The sequence below is a fragment of the Triticum urartu genome, chromosome 5A (genome assembly GCF_056163025.1).
Source record: "Triticum urartu cultivar PI428250 chromosome 5A, HENAU_Tu73, whole genome shotgun sequence".
NCBI lineage: Eukaryota > Viridiplantae > Streptophyta > Magnoliopsida > Poales > Poaceae > Triticum > Triticum urartu.
In genome coordinates, this window is record NC_141877.1 from 559,129,967 (window position 1) to 559,135,966 (window position 6,000).

Below are 6,000 nucleotides of genomic sequence, written 5' to 3' on the forward strand. Positions count from 1 at the left end.
CAGGGTGCCGAGCACAACCTAATGACCTATGAGGCGTACGATATCAACGGCTACACATTTTACACCGAGGACAAGGACATGAAGAGCGATGGTTATCAGAACTCCGGGGTAACAATGGAATCCTACACCGGTAACGACAAGGACAGATACTATGGAAGGATCGAGGAGATCTGGGAGTTGAGCTACGCTGGAGAGAAGGTCCCGATGTTCCGTGTCAGATGGGCCAAGAGCGTCCTAAAAGAAGACCGATATTTCACCACCATGGTTATACCCGAAGCCAAATCCAAGACCGCGGGCGCAAACGTCACCGCGAAAAATGAGCCATGGGTACTGGCTTCCCAAGTGGACCAATGCTTCTTCATTACCGACCCGTCAAAGCCCAGTCATGTTGTCGTGAGGAGAGGCAAAAGGAAGATCATCGGAATGGATGGAGTAGCCAATGAGCAAGACTTCGACAAGTACGGCGACCTGAAGATCGAACATGACGACGACGATGAAGTAGCAGCATACACCACAAGAAGAAGCAGGACCACCCTACCTAAAGGACGTCCATTCCACAGAAGAACTCCATTTGCGAAAAAGAAGGGCTAGAAGATTGTGAACAGATAGCTAGCTAAGATTGATTGTATTTAAATTGTAGTCTTCATTTCTCGATTGTATTTCATGGGCACTTTTTGAACTATCGTGAATATTTTTAAGTTTCATGGGCACTTTTTGAATTCATGAAAAAATATTGAATATTCATGAGGACACTTGATCTCGATCCCCTCCATCTCGATTGCTATCCCCCCTCGCCAGATCCCCCTTGCCAGATCCCCCTGTCTAGTTGGAAAAGGACGGTGAAGGCAATGATTGATAAAGGTGATAGTTATGAGAAGATCAAGGCGAAATATCCTTTGATGAGTGAAGATGACTACAAGGAGTTCAAGATCAAGTGCGAGAGCAGCGCAACCTCCGAATCAAGTCAGTGGGGGAAAGAAATACGGAAGTTGAACTTAGGGGTCCACCAACTCGGTCCCGGCGGTTACAGAGTGATGGAGCCTATATGGGACAAGGAGGACGCGGAGCGTGCCAAGCAAGGCCTACCGCCCCGCTTCGAGAAATACCATGACAAGCAGACCAGGAACTTTCTCAGGGCCCGGTACAAGGAGGACCCGGTAACAAAGGAGCTTACCACGGATCCGAAGACCAGGGCGCTTGAGCTTGTTCTGGTAAGGAATACATCCCCCGCGTAATTAGCTCCATATGGTTGCATTCTAATTAATCCCCAATATTTCTAAATGGTTCATGTTCCTTCCACAGGACAATGAAAGCAGTAGTGCGGGGTCGTCTCAGAGCTCCCCTTTCGACACCCCTTTAAATAGGGCGTTGAATGTAACGAAAAACAAGGATAAGCTCAGTAAGCCGACGTCAGCTGGTCATGTGGCTGGCAAAGGCTTGTCCACAAAATGGTCGTCATACTATACCACTGGTGGGCGAAAGGAGAAAAAGACCAGCTCGGAAAGCCAGTCGCGCGAGGTTGAAGCACTCAAGGCACAAGTGGCGCAGATTCCGGAGATTGTCCAAGATCAAGTGCAACAACAACTGGGAACGACGCTCAACGCCATGGTGCCTACGTTGATTCATCGGCTAATGACGTGGATTGCGGGCGGCCAATAGGGGCCTCCCCCGGTTTCCAGCTTCACGACCAGCAACTCGCACAATGCGCAGGCGGCGCCATTGGTGTCTCTGGCGGAGGCGGTATTCATGTCTCCGGTGCCGGCACGGGCATTGCAGCTTAATGCACCCGGGTGTACGCCGGTCGGCACCTCGCCAGCAAGCGGCCCCTCCGTCAGTTGCACGCCCGCCGTTGGCGGTGCCTCGACATTAGCCGAGCTCGATGGCATCATGGTAACTAAGCCTCTCGGTCGATGACTTCATCTCCTTGCCTTCGACTGGACATCCCTGACGCCCTACATGTTTTCGCAGGGCACCGCCGATGTTCCTTGCACTCTCCTGCACTTCGTGGGCGGCGAGTTGTTCGATGTCGCCAAGGGCAGAATCGTTCAACCGGGCAACCCAGTGTTCCACGGTAATCTGATGCCACCCACAGTGTATAGGGTTGAAGCGGTTCGGGTGCTGCCAGGCTGCGACGAGATGTTACCTCCGATTCGACCCGCTGGGGCCGACGAAGAAGATGAGATGACCCTCAGCGCCTGCGTAAGCTGGCCCCTGTTTTGGCCAAAAAGCCAGATTCGTTTGGGGGTGGGGGACACCACCCCACACACAAGACCGCCAGTCGTGCCGACGCCAAGCCATGGCAAGAACGCCGCAACGCTACCGGACATGCCGGACATCCCTATGGCACAGGATCCGGACGACGACGACAACGACGATGGTACATTTACCAATGTCGATAAGTACTTTGCCGAACATGGGTACGGTGACGAGTTTTGCGGGCCTCCTTCTGAAGAACCCAACCAAGACGACCGTGATCTAGCTGGTACGGCGGAGAAACCCAATTGCAACAGGCGTCATCTGGCGTTCAGTTCTCAGGAGACGCCTCCAGCTGCCACCTTCACCGAGCCTTAGATAGCTGAGGTGCGAAATGTTATCAGCCCCAACATGCTCAAGAAGGCGGTCTGTGAGCAGAACTCGGTCCCATTACAGGAGATCAAGAAGAAGGGACGGAAACGAAAGGCTAAAAAGGGCGCCGGTGCGAGCCAGCCGGCACCGAGTATGATATGTGCTCATGACGGGCCACCTTCACCTAAGGATATCTCGAGGAGGGTGCATGTGGCGGGTAGGGCGATGCTACCGACAAATATGCTCAATTCTGTAATCGGTGCTATGCGGAGTCTGCACGACAGTGTTCTTTCTTTGGAGAAGCGGCGTCTCAGAGAGAATGATGTGGCATACCCGGTTTTCGTGGCCAAGATGCTAGAGGGCAAGGGCTTTGTGGATGGCGCCATCGAGGGTACGATCGTCCTGTGGTTTGATGACATCTTTGCTATGTTTAACCTTCATCCGCTGCACTACACCTCCGTTCGGCTGTTTTCGCTGACTATGGAGATGCGGATCATTAGAGACAAGACCCCGGACATCATGATAGTCGACCCCTTCTACATGCGTGCCAAACTCTTGGGCAGCGCTGGGGGCCGCCAAGTCGCGAGTTCACACCTCGAAGGTGTCATTCTGGCAAACCCAGATAAGGATAACTTCCTCGTGTCTTACTTTCCCGAGTAAGTCATCCCTTAACCGCCCCGAAACAAATTATTTCTTAGATTTCGATCGTTCTTTCTTTTTTCTAGCATTCCGTGTTCTGTGCAGTGACACACATTGCACACTCATCCTCTTAAGCCCGAAATATTCCATGGCCACGTATTTCGACCCGAACCGTGACTCCAAGATAGACTACACAAATATCAAGAAAGATCTTGATGATATTCTCCCCGGCTACGCCAAATCTGGAGGCACCTTCACCAGGCTAGTTCGTAGGTACCGCAGGCACGTGTTCGCCCACAATACTAAGTTTTGCTGCGTCAAGCAGCCACCTGGCGGTCAGGAGGATGCCTACTACGCCCTTCATCACATGCGGGCGATCATATGGGACCATCATCACCTTCTGCTACCAGATAATCTCAAAGATTGGGCCGCGAGCTTGTCGGCAATCCAGGACGCGGACATCAGACAAGAATTCTTTCGCATCCAGTCGGAGTTAGCAGAAATCATCCATCAAGATGTCCTTCATACCTCGGGGCAGTTCTACCTCAGATATCAACCGTCCAACAGTGAGATAGACACAACGCTACAAATGCAGGATGACAACGCCCGCGATTTCATGACCATCACAAAAGACGGCGGCTTCATCCACGCTCCGGTCCCATGAGTCGAGTCAAAAGTAGTGATGCTATGTGTAGTTCTGAAACATTGATTGGCTCATGTTGTAATTAAACTTTAATGAATTGTATGTCTCTTTGGTTTGGACAGTCATTCAGCTTAGATGTAATCGATACTATTTATTAGTAGGACCATGAATCGTGCTATTAATGTCTTGCTTTTCTCTTCCGATCCTTTTGTTGCATACTTATATATTGCTTATGTATTGTCTGTTGTTTGGCTTGTGCATAGAGATGTCGTCATATGTCGTGTAGAAGGGTAAGGTTTCCGGAGTCTACGACGACTGGGAGGAGTGTTGGAGACAGGTTCACCGTTTCAGCGGTAACAGTTACAAAGGGTACACCACTAGGGCGGAGGTGGAATCTAGATACGCCCACTATCTAGCGGGAGAGAGGAGGGAGCGTTGGAGGAACCGGATGAAGACCAGTTTCATCGCGATGATGCTGATCGTGATGACCGCAGCTCTCTTCTATGTGATGGTAGTTTAGATGATTGATATCGACTTGTAATGTAAAGACAAACTCGCTACTCGCGGTCTCGAGACTTGTAATGTTCTATCTTTGTTCGGTCTTTTGAATTCGGAGACTAATATGATGAATTGTATTCGGAGACTAATCTTCTATTGTATTCGATGAATCTGCTGTTGCTGTGTGCTGTTGTCTATATTCTGTCCAATAATATATTTTATAACCTGTGCAAAAATCAGAAAAGTAAAAAATAAAAATAAAACCTAATATTCATACTAATGACGCATCACCTCAAAGTGCGCCATTAGTATGCCAAAGGATACTAATGACGCATCACTACACAGTGCGCCATTAGTATGCCAAAGGATACTAATGACGCATCACCCCACAGTGCGCCATTATTATGCCAAAGCACGTGGGTAAATATGGCCCCCTGGGAGGCATACTAATGGCGATGGTGGTCTATACTAATGGCGCACGGCGTGGTGCGCCATTAGTCGCCATTAGTAAAAAATACTAGTGGCGCACCAGTAGTGCGCCATTAGTAGGCAAAACTAGTGCGCCACTAGTATGCCTTTTCCTAATAGTGTCGTACGCGTTCCTAGAAACCAAATGCTTGCATCTATAGGAATTTTTCCTCTTAAATTCTTGCTTCTATGTTTTTTCTACAAAAATTCTCCAAATCCAATGAGGCCTGAAATCTGGATTTAGACCGTTAAGTAAACAAAGGAACCCTAGTTGGCAGAGTCTATTTCAGAGACTATTCACAAAAAAAAGTCTATTTCAGAGACAAGAGTGCATGATTCCCCGGAAAGCGCTGTAGTAGGAGTATATGTTAATACCAGATCGGTCCAACCGTAAGAGTGTTAGTTATTAGCTGTATGCGCAGTAGACAAGTGCGTCATGTGTAATGCGTGCAGCTACAATCTTTCCGGCTAAAGGATAGGCTTATACTATGTGGTGGTGCCCCGCGTCAACATCAGAAGAAATAATCGTAGTGCTATCTATTATCTCATGCGAACATATTTATTAATTGCTATAATATACTCCCTCCGTCCTAAAATTCTTGTCTTAAATTTGTCTAGATACGGATGTATCTAATATTAAAATATGACTTGATACATTCGTATTTAGACAAATCTAAGACAAAATTTTTGAGATGGAGGGAGTATATTGCGTAGACCCAAAGTGCGACATGTCTAATGATACCAACATTTAAATAATACACAATGGTATCAATTCAAATATTTAGTACAAAACGATAATGAAAAATACAGAAATTTGGCATAGAGACAACATGGTATAATATACTCTTTTTTTGCAGGGAAAAAAGGGATTCTCATTACTCAAGAAGGCTTCTCAGCGAGAGCCAGGTTTACAACAAAGTTCATCCCAATAGTAAGCCAAACTGCTATGCACGGAGTGCTACGGCCATAGGCGGCCAGCTCGTGACTAATAATGTTCTGCAAGCGGCTACAATGAGTAAAAGAGATCTCCCTAGCATCACTATCAACCAATCTGTGGATCTCCTCTATAAGTGCACGGTGTGAGGATCTATCCATCGTGCGCGCTGTGATCATCGACACCGCCTCCGCGCTATCCAACTCAACCACAATAGGTAGGTTAGACCGATGCAAGGCCAGCTGCAAGCCTT